The sequence below is a fragment of the Candoia aspera genome, chromosome 1 (assembly GCF_035149785.1).
Source record: "Candoia aspera isolate rCanAsp1 chromosome 1, rCanAsp1.hap2, whole genome shotgun sequence".
Taxonomy (NCBI): Eukaryota; Metazoa; Chordata; class Lepidosauria; order Squamata; family Boidae; genus Candoia; species Candoia aspera.
Window position 1 is genome coordinate 250943652 of NC_086153.1, and position 18595 is coordinate 250962246.

At 37.4% G+C, this 18595-nt stretch overlaps 1 protein-coding gene across 5 annotated transcripts in view; it reads left to right on the forward strand.

The window, feature by feature from the left end:
* The window catches only part of TEAD1 (TEA domain transcription factor 1), a 217956-nt gene that overhangs the window by 128535 nt on the left and 70826 nt on the right, over positions 1-18595 (forward strand). The window lies entirely within an intron of this gene.

An 18595-nucleotide genomic window follows, 5' to 3' on the forward strand; every position in this document is an offset into this window, starting at 1 on the left:
TAAAAATAGCTGAGGATGCAATTGTCTCAACATTTTTATCTCCCAAATTAAGGGAAATACTTTTTATCTGTAGGTTTATTGGACAGTCAGAAATTTTAAATATGATTTTTTACAAGGCTGAACTGAATATTAGTTTGTGCTTCGATAATCTGTAAATGTCCAGAGGAAGTGGTAGCATTTGGTCAACTTTGCTTCTTAAGAAAGCTAAGTAGAGTCTGATCTGGTCAGTATTTTGATGGGAGATCTCCAAGATATCCAGGACTCTAGGCTAGATGGAGAAATTAAAAAAAAAATCTTGGAAGACAGGAATTGCAAAGCACTTTAACATACTGTGAAATATCCATGGATATGTCCATGTAGTCCTCAGGAGCTAATGGAGTTGACAGAATCTTTATCTGTTTAATTAGTGAAATGTGTGGTTGTCTTGCAGTTGAACAAGCAGCAAGGCAAGAACCATGTTGATTGCTACAGGAAGACAAGGTTTTTCTTCCCACCCCACCTCCACTCCCTCTGTGTTTCTCTCTCTCTCTTCTGGCTCCATTTCTTCCCTGTTGGAACATCATACTTAAAGTTGATTATTGTTATATAATTGCCATTGATCCCTTTCTGGTGCTGAGTGTGAAACAGCTGTTTTGCATTCAAAACAGCCTTTTCAAATTCAAAACAGCTGTCCAGAAAAACTCTGTGCACTTCTCCTGAAAACAGTAGTGGGCTAGATGAGCCAGTGATCTAACTTAGTATAGAGCAGTTTCCTGTGTCCCTCTTTTGATGGTCCTGCTCATTCTGAAAATGAGCAACATTCTGAAGCATCAGTGAATGATCACTCTGTGAAGTGGTATCCATGTGGAACACTAAGAATTTAGTGTTTAGTGGCTGAAACACTAATTATTTTAATCATTTCTCAGCACCTGACAGATGACTGATAGTGGCAAAGGGTAAAATTATCAGGTCCAAATTACTCAGAAGAACGTTTGTTTAACTAAGGAAACATTGAGTTTTGCCACCACTGTGTACGTTTTAAACTTGGAATTAAGCCTTATTTGCATGTTCATTAAAAACACTTTTTAAAAAAAAAAAATGGGTGGCTTTTCAGGTTTCTTTACAACTGAACATTTATACTTCTTGAATTTCATGGTCTTTTAAGAGCATTTTTGACAACTCTACAGTTACCATTCTACGAATGTAGAGTCTTTCCATTAATGGATGGGCATGGGTCCATTAGTTGCTCTCATCTGGATGATGATTACAGCATCAGTATCACTTCTCATACTTTTGGGGTGCGTTCCCCAAACTTTTAGACCAGATGTTGAAAGCAGTAGGTTTGCAGCAGGGTAGATAAATCAGCACAGCCTCGTGTGGCACAGAGTGGTAAGAGGCAATATTGCAACCGAAACTCTCCCCGCAACCCAAGTTTGATAGCGGAAGCTGGATTCTCGGGTAGCCTGCTCAGGTTGATTCAGCCTTCCACCCTTCCGAGGTCGGTGAAATGAGTACCCAGCTTGCTGGGGAAGGTGACAACTGGGGAAGGAAATGGCAAGCCACCCCGCTCTATAGTCTGCCAAGAAAATGTCATGAAAGTGGCATCCCCCCAAAGCGTCAGACATGACTTGGTGCTTGCACAGGGGACCTTTCACGTTTTTTCACAGGTGATTCAGCAGGAACTGCCATTCAAGCTAATTCTTACACAGTCACAAGCCGCTTTGCAGGATTCTGTCTTGTACAATTCAAGATCCAGCCCAATATTTTCCCTTTTAAAAAAAGAGAAACATATTGATATTTGTCTACTGCGAATAGTTCATTATGCATTTAAGAAGACAAACTCTAATTAATGCAGCTTTGTGTTACACTAGGGTACACCTCAACTCTTTATTTTGTGAATCACTTTAGTATGCAGAAATGCTTATTTTTATGTATTTGTTTTCCATGATGAAAGTCATGGTTCCTTTCATATATCCACTTTTGTCTTTTTGTGTTTCCTATCTGGAGAAATAGGTGACTCCAGAAGGAGTGGGGAAAACCTCATTCTATCATATTTAAAATTTGCAGTTGAGCTGTCAGCTTTTTATTTTACTATACATAATCAAAGTTCTTGTTAGAACTTTGAAATGAAATACAAAATAAAATAACACATTAATGTAATTATAAATAGACATATTCCCAATTCATAGAAAGTAAGCTGTGCTAACTTAATGAGATTATTTCTGAATAGAGCTGTTCAGAATTTGTGTTAGTTACCTTTTATCAGAATGTGATGCTCTTTTGTACACTTAGGGTCAATTTTAATTAAAACTAAAATTAATTACATGATGTCTTAGCCTTAGGAACCACAGATGTAAAAGTTCAGAAGTGTTTAATGGGATTATGTGAATGAAAGGGCTTGCTTATAGTGTTTTACTGGTAAAGGAAGAAAACTTCTATTATCTCAATTCCATTTTCTGTAGAAAAGTATTTAAGTTATTATGCTGTGTTCCTAGTAGGACTCTTGCTTTAAAACAGACATTTCTTTTTCTTGCTGGTTCTTGCAGTAATCATTAATAACTGTTCTGTTGTCACACCTCAAAAACATTCCCATTGACACTTCAATCATTTTTAAAGCTCTTGAATTGTCAACGTGTATACAACTAACCTTTTGCACTCTATTAAAATTTAAGAACCGCTTGATTCTCAGCGAATGCCCAAGCAAGTAGATCATGAAAGCGTTACTTTGTGCCAAGGGCATGATGCAGTGCACCCGTTCCCTTTTAACAAATAATAAGTTTGACTTTTCATTTACACATTCTGCCAATTGCTAACAAGTTTCCATCTTGTTCAAACACTGAATTGATCCAAAGAAATTGAAAATATTGATTTAACCCTCTTCCTGATTTGTGCTGAGGGCACCTGCTAGTGCAGGCTTAGCACATTACAATTGGCCGTAATTCCTCAGGGGACCACTAATAACTACCCCATTTGTCTTTTCATCTTCTGAAATTATGCTAGCAGTTGTCCAAGTCAATTGTGATTCATTTGATACTGCTCTCCTCCAAGACATATTGCAACCAAATAGACTTGCTCACTAGTAATATATCTGATGACATAGTTAGTTCTAGTTAATTGACAGAATGATTCAGGCTTTTATAGATGGCATTAATTGTTCCCCAGCGTCCATGCTATAATTGACCAGACGGTGTAGACTACATTAGACTCTAGCCAGTCAGAATAGTGGTAAGATGAGGTAAATGGGGTACCAGTGTTAAAATGGTTATATTTTAAATGAAACATTTATAAACTATGGAAACAGCTGCACGAGTAGGGTTTAAATAATAGAACACATAAACATGTCCACACTCGGGTTTTTTTTCCTGAGTTAACCTAAGTTGCAAGTGATATTGAGATGCCTTAATGTAATGTGGTGAAGATAGAAATTTAGATATATCCATCACTACAAAGATGCAATTCATGCTAATATCAGTTCAGTTTCTTAACTTATTTGTGTGCTTAAAAACTATAGCAAAGCTGCCCATATATCAATTTTATTTTAACAATTTGAAAGTATTTATATATTTTAAAATGCTTTAAAGTGTAGCAGGCATATTACTGCATCACCAACCTTGTTAGTGTTCACCTTAAAAGATGAAATACTTCATTAAAAAATAATTTTTAATATGCATGCCTTTTCATTTTACCAGTGTATGAACTTGACATGCAAAGTTAATGAAGCAAAACTTGCTGAAGACTACAGGTACAATAGATTTAGGCATACTTTACAGAGAAAGCTGATATTCCTCAGTGCTTAGCTTTGATAGTAAAGCCACAGACAAGATTTCAGTTGACTCTCTTCACGCTGTCAGAGATTATTGATAAAAAGTATTTTTGAACAAGTTAGATTTTTAATGTTCTACTACATCTAGTTCGTGGTCATGTATATGAATTGAACTGAGTGAAAACTATGCAGACTTGAAAGGGATTAACTGACTAATAAATAGCAAATAGTGTAAATGACTCTATTATTAAGTATTAAAGCATTTATTTGCTGGTGCATCATACTTATTGGAAAGGTATGTACAAATATACCCGCACATTTATGCAAACTTCCTTATACTTCTTTATAAACTGCAAGGAAGTAGACTTCAAGCTAAGCATCTATGCAGTTTCAGCAGCAGCACGAGGACGCCAGAGAGCATCTCCCTATGATACTCTAAGGAACTTGATGCTCATCCAAATAAATCCTGTCAAATAACTGCAATCAGAAAGCCAGCAGGGATGTTGGGATTATTCAGTATATTAGGCCAAGTGCCATATGTATGACTAAGCAGTCAGAAGCAATGAGCATCTTGCTCTCAAGAAGCATATTTACTCCTTTAAGGCCTTGATACAGTAGTTGAATTGGAGGAAGAAACAGGAAGAAACAATGATTGGTGACAAAGGCCTTTGAGGTGAGATAGCAGCATCCCACTACAATTATGATGTCTCAGGAGTCATTAAGAATGAAGCTGCCAGGATAGGAGAACATCAAGCTGAAAAAGAGGGAGAGGAACTCTTAGAAGGGACCCAATTTTTGCAGAGTTACTGTAAGACTATAAGCTATAGTCCCAGAAGAGGGAGGCTCCTAGCAGTCAGATATACAGTTGTTAAAAAGTACAGACAGATGAATGTGTGATGTACATGATGATCAGCCTCCCTGATGAAAATGCTATGAACATCATAGCATTTTGTATGGTATGTAATTTGGTAGGTAATGCTGCTTTTTAAGATCAACTATCAGTAGGAAAGGAATCAGCAGTCAAGAAATTTGCCACAGACTAGCACATGGTACAGTAGCAATGATGGCTTTTGAAAAGATATTCAGTTGCCCTACACCTACAATGATCAGAATTGTGCAGGCAATGGTTTTCCCTGTGACATTTTATGGAAGTGAAAGTTAGTCTTTGAAGAAGCAGGATAGAAAGAATATTGACGCTTTTGAATGTTGGTGTTGGAGAAGACTCCTGAGAATAATATGAATAACAAAGAAAACAAACAAATGGATCATAAAACAAACCAATCTGGAATTGTCATTTGAGGCACAAATGACTAAGTTTAAATTATCTTATTTTGGACACATTAGATGAAGACCTAGCTCTCTGGAGAAGTCCATAATGCTGGGAAATGTGGAACGAAAGAGAAGAATATGACAACTAGCAACAAAAGGGATGAATTCAGTTACAATAGTGGATACACACTGTTGGAAGACCCAAAGGGCCAGGTTGGGGACAGATCATTCTGGAGAAGGTCTGTCTAGGTGGCTGCTATGAGTTGACCTTGACTTGATAGCACATAAAAAGGAGGATAAGGAAATAGCACAGAAACTGAAACAAAATTGTTGTTTCTCTCTTTACCACTGAGGATTTAGCATAGATGCTTGTGCCTGAACTGGCTTTTTCAAGAGGAAGTTTGGACAGACTGACACAAATTAAAGTACAGGTGGTCCTTGCTTACTGACCATTCATTTGACCATTCAAAGTTACTACTGTGCTGAAGAAGGAGACTTATGACCGGCCCTCAAAATTCCAGCTGTCACAACACCCCTGCAGTCACGTGATCGCCATCTGTATGCTTGGCAATTGGCTTGTGCTTACGACGGTTGCAGTGTCCCACGGCCACATGATCACCATTTGCGATCTTCCCTGCCAGCTTCCCCAAAGCAAAGTCAATGGGAAAGCCATCAGGGAAAGTCACAAGTTGCTCCGGTAAGTTGCTTGCACCCCCTCCTGCCAGGTGGCAGCCACCCCGGCCCTGCCTCACTTGCTCCATGACTCGCAGGCCACTTGCGCACCCTCCCCTGCCCAGCAACAGCCATCCCGGCCGCACTTGCATCACACCTTATCTGCCTGCCAGCCTGCTTGCAATCCACCTGGGACTCACTCAATGATCTGCGATCCTTGTTTAATGATGGCAACGGGGATTGCTAAGCGATGCAGCCACGTGACATCATGCTTTACAACCGCATCACTTAGCGATAGAAATTCCAATACCAGTTACTGTCATTAACTGAGGACTACCTGTAATGAGAAATGACTCTATAAGCCAAATTGGCAAGTTAAGAAAAAATTCCCAGGTCTACCTCTCTATCCACTAGGAGTTAATAAAGAATGTAAATATGAAATTCTTGATCTTTTTACTAAAATTATACAACTTTTATTGACTTCAGCATCTGTCTCCAAGGTTTGGAAAACAGCCAATAATTCTAATTTTTAATAAGTAAAGAAAAGTAGAGGGCAGATAGTTTAACATCTGTTCTGGGGGATTTGGTTGAAAGTATTATTAAAGGGAAATTAAGCAAGCACAGAGGAATGAGCTTGTTGAAAGACAACCAATGTGGCTTCTGTTAAGTTAAGTCTTGTCTCACTAGCTTCCTGAAGTTTTGAGTGTGTAAAGCACATGGATAAAGGTGTACCAATACATGTTGTATTCTAGGATTTTTAAAAAGCCTTTGATAAAGTCCCCACTGATTGTTCCTGAGCTAATTCAGCTGCCCTGGGATAAGAGGTTAAGTGCTGTTATGGATTGGTAACTAGTTAAAAAACAGGAAGTAGAGAATAGGAATAAATAGGCAATTCTCATGCTGGTGAGATGTATCAAGTGGGGTTCACAAGGGATAGGTGTTGAGACCAGTACTTTTTCATTTGCACATAAATGATCTGGAGTTAGGATTGAACATTAAGTGGCTATATTTTTTAATGATACCAAACTGTTCAGTATGGTAGAATCAAAAAGTGACTGTGATTTTTCTTAACAGAGGTAATGGACTTCAAATGGCAAATGCCATTCATTGTAAGTAAGTATAAAGTGATGCCTGTTGGTACTAGGATTCCAAACTTCACTTGTACATTAATGGGATCTGAGCTGTCTGTGACTACTATGATCTTGGAGTCATAGTAGACAGCTCAGTCAAAATATCAACACAGTATATAGCTGGTGCTTTAAAAAGAGGGGGGGTCTGTGAGGAGAGGGGAAAAAGGCAAATCACTTCCTTGAAATCATTAGGATGGGGACTGAAAATAAAATTGCTGATATAACAATACTCTTATGCAAATCTATAGGGAAGCTATGCTTGGAATATTGTGGGAAGCTGTAGGCACCACAACTTAAGAAAGAACTAGCAAAGGTCCAAAATGAGCAATCAAAATGATTGAGCAACGGAGCAGTTCCCCGAGACAAAACCAATTATTTAGCCTGGAATAAAAGAGGGTAATGCCTGAACCCTAGGCACTTGACTTAAATACTGATTTCTGGGAAGTGATGGTGCAAGAGGGCTATCTGAATATATTCCAGGCTTGTGAACTTTTCAGAGGCATCCTTTGGCTATTCTGCCAAAGTTGAGGAATGCTCAACTAGATGGTCCTGTGGCCTGATCCAATACAGCTCTTCATATGTCATATCCTTAAATTATTCATATGCTCACAAAAGTAAGAGTTACTCTGTGACTTTCTAATGGATCTTTCCATCATGACTAAAGAGTTAGAGAGCAACGTTACCTCACTGTAACTGTAAAATACAAGAATCTGTATGTCTTCTGTGATAAGCATTAGAGCTTGATAGCAGGCACCGATAGTGAGCTATTACCACATGTGTTTCACTCCATCCACACCTACTCCTTTACCTTTTGCCTTCCTTTTTCTTTGTTTGTGTGGGGAGCATAATACAACATTAAAACAACAGCTTATTCAGTGTTGGCTGTCAAAAGAGTACTGTTGCTTTTGAGGAATTCTCTGCCTTTAACTGAAAATTAATTTTTGCTGTTTCATGGTTACTGATGGGAAGGTGGATGTTGATAACAGGTACTTTCTTAATTGTTTCTGCATTCAGTTCAAGAGATCCAGCTTGGTGTAGTGGTTAAGGAATCAGGCTAGAAACCAGGAAATTGTAGGTTCTGTTCCCACATTAGGCATGATGCCAACTCGGTGACCTTGGGCCAGTCACTCCATCTCACCCCTGGGAAGAAGGCAGTGAGAACTACTTCCAAAAATCTTGCCAAGAAAACTGCTGGGACTAGTCCAGGCAGTCACCAGGAGCTGACTTGAAGGAACAAAAAAATCAATTCATGTTCCAATTTTAATTGTTGATTTAATTCTTTATTATAAAATAATTAATTTCACTAGTATGGGTCATCCTGTATTCTTAAGTACACTGACTATAACCAGTTTCCAGGTCCTTTGGGCTGAAGAGTAGTAGATTCAGTTGGTTCTGGCCATATAACAAACAGCCTTATATTTGTTCAAAGCAATCCAGCTTGACAAAAGTGTAATTGGAAATCTTGCTCTTTGTATTATCCAGACTAGCTTGTTTTCAATAAAAGATGTAGGCCAGAATACAATGTTATGAAGAAAGAAGGCTTGGCACCTGAAAACAGCAATCCCTTTACTGGCTCTTCCAGTTGTTCCCTAATAAGACAAAAGATGTCACACAAAGGCATTACACGATTTCCTTAACTCTGACAAACGTTATTTGTGAGAAGAATTGATGAAATGTAGTGATACTGGCCTGATTCCAGAATAATATTGTTGAGGTGAGATGTTTAGATTTTAAGCCTGTCCATGCCTTCTCCCTTCTTCTCCATTAGCACCTCTTTTTGTGTGGTTTCCAGCATCATTACAAACTGTTGTGACTTTAAATGCCGCTGTTCCTCATGAACAAATGAGAGAAAAGCAAAGAAAAAGCTGATAAGCCAGGAGTTTATCCATTTAACACAAAATAAGAGTATTATGTCCAAACTGAAGTAGTTGATTCAAATGATAAAGTTCAAATTCAAATGATTTTTTTCTCACTTCATGTAATTGATGTGGCTACAAATACTGTGGTCAAATTTGTGGGCAGTTGTAGCATGTATTTTCGCCTCTAATTTCAACTTGTGAATTTCAGATTTAAGCTCTTGAGATATTTGTTTCTTTTGATTCTGGGTGATTTTTCTCTTTCCCTTCAAAAACTAGGTTGTTGAATTTCTCAGTATTTCTCAGTGCTTTAGATAAGTAAAATTCTCAGTATTTTAGTTCTCAGTATTTTAGATAAGTACATAGGACTGAGAATAGGCTAGTAGTGTATGCAGAATATGTTTTCAACAAGCACTTCCCAGCTTGTTTGGATAAAAGCATTATGAGATAATGAAGCTATGCTGTGTAAGAATTCTGAAGCCTGAAATTCCATATATATTCTTCAACAAGGCTGAAATACATTATCATTCTACTATAAGCAAGCTTTTAATTTTTTTTTTCATTTAAACATGTGTGGCTTAACATCAGAGCAATAACTTGTCCCCTGTAACAAGCAGATATACCAAAGTGTCATCATCAACTTGATTTTTCCCCAGAAAATAAACTACTGTGTTATGTATGTTATTTGTGAAGATGAATATGGCCTGGAATTCAGAGAGGTAAAACAGTACTTTTGAGAGCTGTGTCTTGGGACATTATAGAAACAACAACAAAGCTTATAAAAGTAAAGGTGAGAGGAGCTATATAACCGTGTTGACAAATGTATGTGTAAACATTTGCCTAAAGATTAATTTGCATTTAATTCCAGGTTAGCTCATACACTGGTTATAGCAAACATGACCAGTGTTTCTCAACCTTGGTAACTTTAAGAGGCATGGACTTCAACTTCTAGAATTCCCCAGCCAGCCATTCTGTCTGAGGAATTTATTTATTTATTTATTATTCAAATTTAATTACCACCCATCTCCCCCAAAAGAATTATAGGAGTTGAAGTCCATGCCTCTTAAAGGTGCTAAGGTTGAGAAACACTGCTGTAGACATTCCATTGTCTGTTCTTGATCCTTCCACAAGTTTTCCTCTCATCACCATCACAATGTTTTTCTAAATCTTTGAAATGGAATCCTTTAGTCATCTTGAAATATCAGTTGTTCTTGTCAAGATTTAAAGCCTAAGCGGGGGCTATGATAGCTACAGTACGCTGAATAGAATGTGAGTGGGAGAGATGCCATGTCTAGGGTAGCATTACTCTTGAGTGCTCATTCAGTGTATTATATCATGCCTTTGAGGGATGCCACAAGAGTTATTGGACTCCTTTTTACTGTGGTTGCTCATAAATTGCCTTCCCCCTTCCCCCAACTACAAAGAATATGGACTTACATGCTAAGCTAATGCTATTATATCACATTATGTTGAGATGTAAAGCGCTGTGATGCACTTTTCATACATTCACAGTTTATGTAAATAGAAGAAAGGCAATCTGGAGAGAAAGCCATCACTACCAAGAATCACTTGGTGGGTACCCTGTTCATGAATGTAATGTCACATTGCTTGTTAGTATTAATGTGAGAAGGCCAATAAAAAAACAGCAGAAGACAAAGGGACTGGAGACTAATACTGATTTCACAAGCGTTAGCTTACAAAAACATAAAAAAGCAGTTCCTGACTGACATCCCAGGGAATTATTTTCCATTGGGTCATGAAGAGTCGGAAGAGACTGAGCAGAAACAAAACTGGACATCCTCTTTTTTCCTACCTCGTATGTTCTCTCATATACATTAAATCTCATTCATATATTTCAGCAGAACTTTTATAGAGTTACTGCTTGAAACTTTGGGCCTGGATCATATGAGCTCCCTGGTAAGAAACCAAATATGCATCCTTGGCCTACCTGTCTATGACTTCCATGCATTCAGGCAGAAAATCTCAAAGGGAACTCTACCAAGTGTGCAAATGTAGCTGTAATTGAGCCGTTATTCAAGTTCTGGTTCACACAGAGAGCTGTAGTTGTCTTCAAGCCAATAAAGCTAGAACTTGTGTCCAGATTTCTGCCTGAATATTAGAAACTGGGGAGAAGTAAATGCAGGCTGAGTGCATGGCCTCTTCTCCCTCTACTTTGAGATTTTCTGATGGTCAGGCAAATGCTGGAGCAGAGCTGCAGTTGGTAGGTAAGTATATTTTGACCATGCTTTCCTTTTTACTCTTTCCCTCTCCACCTGTTTGTGTGTACATGGGTGTATTCTCCTCTTCTTCCTTTTTCTTGGTGGCAAAAGGCAAATACAGCTGTCCCTCTGGAAGATGAAGCAATGTGTATAGTCCTTTTTTCAGTTGCTGTTTCAAAGTTGTGTATACAAGTGAAGGAAACCTATTTACTGCTCCCTTCTCTAATCTGGAGCCATCAGAAGTGCTGAACAATCATGCCAAGACTTATTAGTGTCAGGATTCCAAGCAGGATTGAAGTATTGTTGTGCCTCAATTTCTTCCTCATATGTTGCATTTATCACCATTCCACAACCAACCATATTCAGCCCATTTTCCTTATTTAAGTAGTTGAAGAAAGATCAAAGTTATCTTGCTTATCTACTGTAATGTTTCTGAATTTTTATACCCTGTTGTTTTTTAGGTGGTATTGTCAGTCATATTTCTCCAAATCCTTTGTATTTGTAAATACAGAAAAATACCCAAATGCCTTCATTCTAAATATATATTTCATATATATTTGTTTAAGTCGTACTTCTGGCAGAACAATGTATTCCCTTTGTAGCCTTTGAGAAAACCAGGTTAGAGTTTGGGGACATAAACATTGTTGATACAGTGGTGACATACCGTCTACTTGGCCCTTGAAATTATTGTTGTGTGTAATCTGAGTCTAGAGTTATTATACAACACTAGGCAAATTCATATACCTCTCTGCATCTATTAGTGGGCACATGCCCCATATATTTAATGTTAAATAAATTGAAGGGTTTGAGACATAGAAAATGGATTCTAATGATCATAGAATTAGAATTATATGGGTCTAACATTTTTGTGTGATAAGCCCAACGTTTTATTTTCATTATTTTTTATTTTTAGACAAAAGGGCCATCTCTTTCTCAAATCCTTTATATCCATTATCAGTCTAAAAGAAGCCTGCATTTGTATGACAAAGCTGTATGCTGAATTGGTGATGGTGTTACAGTTACACTTTTGAGTCACTATTTCTGCACTTCTGCAAGATGAAGCACAAGTAACAGTCATAAAAGAAAAAACAAGAAAAATAAAAACCTTAATTTTTTTACATTTATTTTAAGTTTGTTCTGGACTGGCTTGATGGCTTTAACAAAATGGAAGATATAAAACCCCTAAAAATAAAATAACTTTACAGTATATCTGAATTGTAAGGGAAGAGGAAGATATGCTGGTAGGCATTTCTACTGAGAAGTAAGTCTCACTGGAAGCTAAAGCCCAGCATGCATATTGGATAGCAGCCTTAGTATAATTAATTTCTGATATTATTAGTTCATATAAATATTTTCATGTGAAAAACATGTGATTATTTTCTTAGCATATTTAATTTCTGTAGTTTTATCCTTGTGAAAACTGATATGCTAATTGTACTTCTTAAGCACAGAATTAATCTAAAAGAATGTATGTTCATATATTTCAATTTTATGTATGGTTTACTATTTTATTGAATTTATTCTTCAAGAAGATATTGATTTTTCCTCAGCAGCATGACGAATGGACTTATGTTATGTATGTACATATTTCACTTTTTTCAGTAGAAGAGAACACTTGTCTAATGCCACAGTTTTAAATTACTGTGTTTTAAATTAAATTACTATGCCTCCATAGCACTTTTATTGTTTATTATTTATTTATTTTCTATCCTGCCTTTATTATTTTTATAAAGAACTCAAGGCAGCAAATATACCTAATACTCCTTCCTCCTCCTATTTTCCCCAGGACAGCAACCCTGTGAGGTGAGTTGGGCTGAGAGATTGGGACTGGCCCAAGGTCACCCAGCCGGCTTTCATGCCTAAGGCGGGACTAGAACTCTCAGTCTCCTGGTTTCTAGCCCGTTGCCTTGACCACTAGACCAAACTTTATGCTACAGTGCAACTGAAATAAATTTGTTCATTTTCTAGATTATCATTTGTATGATAATCACTTAACCTTTTAAATGCCTAATTATGAGAGGTAATAAGGTATTTGAACAAACTTCTCCAAATATCTTGCTTTCCATATATGTTGAACTCCCATGCCATTTTTCTTGGCCAGTGTAGCTATGGGAATTGGAGTGCAGCACATCTGGAGAGCATCAGAGTAGGGAAGACTGATTTGGATAAGAAAACTTTTATAGCTGAAAATGGTAAGATAATCATAATTCTTCAAAAAGAAAGGCCTCTTTTTTCCTTGCTGAATAATTAGAACTAAAGCCACCTACTACAAAATTGTATTTTGCTAATGTTAGCCTATTATGATGCAAATACTTATTTAAATCCCCTTAACTCATCCATCATGCATGACAGACAAGAGTCAGTCTATTGTCTCCATTTTTAAGGCTTTCTATCCAAGATGGACTTTTTTTTCCCAATTCTTTGGAGGAGAAAACTGGTTTAAAATAGGTTGATGCTCTGTATAATCAACTATCAAAAAGTAAAATACAGCTCATGATACATATATGATTTGTATTTAACTATTTATCTTACCATAACAGTAAAAGCTGTAGCTGTGTTCTTTCTAAAATCAAATATAGGCTCTGTCTATCTATTTATTTTCTACTGGGCACAGATGGATGCCAAGTTGCAGTTTCCTAATATTGGAGGGGTGTGTGTGTTTGTTTTCCTTGTGAGAAATCACTAAATAGATACTCCTTTGCATTAATTTCTAAATAGAATAAAATATAGTTCATATTCCGTAGGTAAGTATACCATATTTTGATTAATTTGATTAATTTAAAAATGAATGCTGTCACAAGTAGTGAAGTTCTAAATCAATTATTGAAGAAGCTGAGATGTTTCTAAACCAAAATTCCAACTTGATTCCTAAGAGTGGCAAGGTTGAATTGAAAGACGGATTTGCAGAAGAATAATTCAGCAAAAAAAAAAAAAAAGATGCTTCCAGTAGTTAGGATTAAATACATCCAACACTAGGTTGGATTGCAGTGAGAACAAAGTTTACCAAACTATAGAATCATGATGAATGACATAGTTTAGTGTTGGCCAAAGACAATGAATTTGGGAAGCAGTGAGTTCCAAATCTGTTCTCTGGTAAGAGGAGGATATGACTGAGGGATTCGACCTCCCTCATGTTATTTGGAGGACTCTGAGAAGGTCGAGGGTTGGAGTGCCTAAGTGTAAGGCTAATATGCTCAAGTGGGGTTGCTGACGGGTAACAACACGCTGTGTGAACGTGGAGAGATACAGAATCCGGCCCACCTGCTGACCTGCCGATTGTTACCAATAGCACGCACTGAAAATGGCTTGTTTTTGGCCAGTGACAAAGCCAAGAAGGTGGCATCATATTGGCAGCTTAAGGTTTGATCTGGATACGAAAGAAGAAGAAAAAGTTCCTTTGTTTATATTTTAAAGCAATTTTGTCTTGAACGATAGAGTACAAAATATGAAAAAGCCAAGCATTATGATGGCTGGCACTCCTAGTTTCAGAAACTGCTCTGTTAATCTTGTCTTTATTCCAAATCCAGTTTTCTAAAAAGACAGTGACATATATCATTTTCATCAGCTCACGTAGTATCCTAGATAACCTTTCATGTAGTAACTAATAAATTTCCATGACTTCTGCCTTAAGTGCACAGTAAATGGAAAAGTTCTGGTATATTATAAAAAAAACTGTAGTTATTATCTGACAGGAAAAACACACTGGCGTTTCATGCCTTTTTTATGAGTGCTTTCATAATGAAAGACCTGACCATAATTTATCAAATATACTGTATATTTGACTGTCAGAACGGTAGTGTTAAAAGAAACCCGTTTCCTTCCAGTTCAACTAAGGAATGTGAAAAAAATGAAAATGCAACCTCCCCCCTCAAAGACAGAACAGTATGGCAGAAGGATATTGCTAATTTAACTGTGCAAGAGTGACCCTCAATATTTCTCCAAGTATGCTAAATCTCTTGTAGCTGCTAAATCCGATTTGCAGCTGAATGAAGTATCAGCTGTTCCTGGACAAGCCCATTTGCCTTTTGTAGGCAGGGCTTAGAAGACGATTGATATGTTTTAGCACTTTTAGGATTATTGTGATTAAGAGGAAACCACTCCAAGCGATAGGGAAAAGGGTATAAAAATGCACAGCCCACAGCTGGTAAGCAGCATGTGTTTGCTACGAGGGGAGGTCATGACTAGCTGATCCTGCTGGTTTTAGGGTTGATTGACAGATAAGAAAACTTGATATAATGAAGCGAGGGATTGCCTGCTTTGGTAGGTTAGGGAAACAAAGTTACCATAATTCAGTAAACATCATAAAGGCTGTTTAAGGATGCTGTCTGGCAATTAAAATTATAGCTGTGCAATTTTTATAAAGCCTAAAAGTCTCCTAATAAAGCACAAAGGAGCAAAATGAAATGATCAGTCTAGCCCTTTGAAGGTTGGCTCCAAGGGAATGGTTTGGTGATTTGCCTTTCTTGATAATGGAAGCATTTATTTAAAGGTAGAGTTATAGAACAAACTACATGGATCTATCAAAATTAATTTTCTTGAGCTTGTAAATTGGCTCCAGGTAACGCAGGGTTTTGTTTTGTTTTTGTTTTTTGGTACATGTTCATTTATACAGGAGAAGCCCTTCAAGAAAAAGCTTTTTGTTGTTGTTTTAAATTAAACACCTGCCTCAGAAAATAGAGTTGTTTTGTATCTGCTTTCTTTCTTATTGTTCTGGTTGTTATATGGAATTGTAGTTTATATTGTTGAGTGTGTGTGTGTGTGTGTGTAATTACGAACAACCATTTGCAAATGTGCATTTAAATGATTGAAGCTCCAGCTCCTTTTTCTTCTTCCTTTTTTTTTTTTTTTAAAGAATGGGGTTGTACCTCTTTCAAAATGTGAGTTTAGCATACCACACAGGAAAGAAGACAAGCTTGCCAAGCCCTGCTGAGCGTTTTTTCAAGCCTGTGAAAAGAATGAATTATTCAACAGTAAGCATGCTTACAGCTGGCCATTTGGGAGCTTTGATGTGCGAATCAGGCGGTTGCATGAATGCCCTTATTGTCATGTTATGTGTACACAGTGTGTGAATTATTGAAAATAGTGAGGCCTGAGCCTCATCTGGTAGAGATTACAGTGCAGGCATGCTGGGTGAAGGTCTGTAATTGAAAATCCCCAGATGCTGTTTATTTGGCCTATGTCACATGACCTTCTGGCGTAAGCTTGTCTGAACAAAACACAGCCTGTGCTGGAAAGGGTTGCCCCATCTCCCAGGCTCACTCCCTGCTCTTCCGAAAGGCTCAGAAAGGGGACAACTTTCAAAACTTGCTGTGGGGATGACTTAACACCTGCCTATACTATTTTTAAAGGCTTAAAATAGATTTTGCTCATGGCTTTTAAATAGCAGGTCCCTTACTAAGCAGAGGAAACTGTTTAATCAGTTGTTGACTACCTACAAGTGATTTCTTTTTTGCTAATTTGGATTTAAAATGTCTTCCTCCCCCACCATGGCAACTCGATACACACACATAAATGCTTGAAAGGGAGTCTTTTTTTTTTCTCCTCTGACAGAGGCATTAGAAACAGCTATGCAGTTCAATCTTCTTCGACTTTGAGATGCTGAAATCTTTGAAGGCTGTATTCTGGTGTTAGTTGCTGGCTGAAAATGCCTTTTTGAAATAATGCTGTTGAGGACCATCCCTCGAACATCACTAGTTGAAAAACCGCTGGAACGTGTATTGGAAATCAGCAAAACAACAATAACAAAAGGGCCGGACCTAGGATTTGAAGATAAAATTATGTTGCCCTGCCATGTGAATTTGATGCATATGTTATTGAATATATTTCCAAAAAAGCATAGAAGACTTTCCCTATTTAATAATGCATTTTCAAGTGGATAGTAGATTTTAGTGATATATCTCATCAGAACTGGAACAGAACAAATGAAACAGAAAACAATTCTGGTACCTATCAATGAATAAACATCCCCTAATTTAGGTGCCTTGTGTGGTGCAGAGTGGTAGGCGGCAGTATTGCAACTGAAACTCTCCCCACGACCCGAGTTCGATCCCAGCGGAAGCTGGATTCTCGGGTAGCCGGCTCAGGTCGACTCAGCCTTCCATCCTCCTGAGGTCGGTAAAATGAGTACCCAGCTTGCTGGGGAAGGTGACGACTGGGGAAGGCAATGGCAAACCACCCTGCTCTATAGTCTGCCAAGAAAACATCGCGAAAGCGGCGTCCCCCCAAAGGGTCAGACATGGCTTGGTGCTTGCACAGGGGACCTTTCACCTTTCACAATTTATTTTCACTTTTCCCCCAAAATGCAAACATCTCATAGAATGGACTATTAATCCTTAATCCACAAAAGCTTTGTCAGTTTTTAAGATGCCACATAATGCTTTGCTGTTTTTGCTGAGTAGTAGCTTAACATAACTACAGAATGGAGGTGGGCTTCTCAGATTTGAAAATATTTTTCCAACCTTAATTTTAATAGCATATGCCCTTTAAAATCCCCTTGAACAGAATCATGCAATTTTTGCCAAGGCTTTGGGTTGTACTATTGACCCATTTGGCATTCTCTCTGAAAATAAGCTGGTTTCTTTGGAAAATGATAGCCCAGTTGAATGAAATTTATTACCTATGTTTGAGACACAATTTGAGTTTTGAACTGGACCTTAGTGCCTCATGTATTGTCAAGGCATTCTGAAATGATTAAGCATACTAAAATGCTGTGTCTTGCTGCTGTCTTATATAATTATATGTTGTTAGGCCTATTTTGCACTAATCTGTTATTTTTCATTCTTTCTTAAGCATTTAATGCTATTTTTTGAAAATCTGAGCTCCCAAAGCACCTCTAAAGAATTCTGATAAAATCCATACTATTTAAAACTTAAAATTGTGAAAGATAAAAGTTCACTTGGAAGGGCAATAAGAGAAGCCTGATGTATTGAAAATAATACTCAAAAGTATCAACTTCATGAATAGAAAGCAACAATAAAAAGAAAAACACTGATTATGAATAAAAGGGCCGAAATGTATGTCAAAAAATATGAATTGGAATCATCTATGATACTGGTATATATGAAAATAGGAATTCTTAGGTTGGTGACAGTTGAATGTTGCATTCCAGTGAATGATTACAATGGAAGAAACAAATTTCATTTTTAATATGGTAAATATTGATAAATACAGCCCATACATACAAAAGCTCTTTTGGGGTCCTCCATAATTTTTAAAAGTGGGAAGGGGTCCTAAAAGCAAAAAGTTTAAGAAACACTGGATTAGGCAGAGTTGGGAAGATGGTCCTCTTTTTAGAGATAATCACCTCTATATAATAAAACATAATTCTGATAGAAAGACAAAGGAGTGAAGTTAAACCAAAAGTATGGACTGGAAGTGTATACCCATGCACTTTTTCCACCAAGTTATGAACCCACTTTCAGTTGCTTGGCCACCTATACTTTTGTGAGCTGATCATCCAAGATATGAAAAGAAAAGACTCTCTTGAATTTTGCAAAAGCTTACCTGTTTGACCCCCTTGTTAATTTTATTTACTGTGGATAGTTGAATTTGTGGTGATACAGTTGTAATCGAAATTATTCAACCCCCATTGCAAATCAGGTTGATTGTCAAAATGTACAGACTTTCAGCTGTTGCAATGAACAAATCAAACAAAAGCAATTGAAATAGCTCAACACAACAAATGCTTCAAGTGGTGTCCCCAAAGTC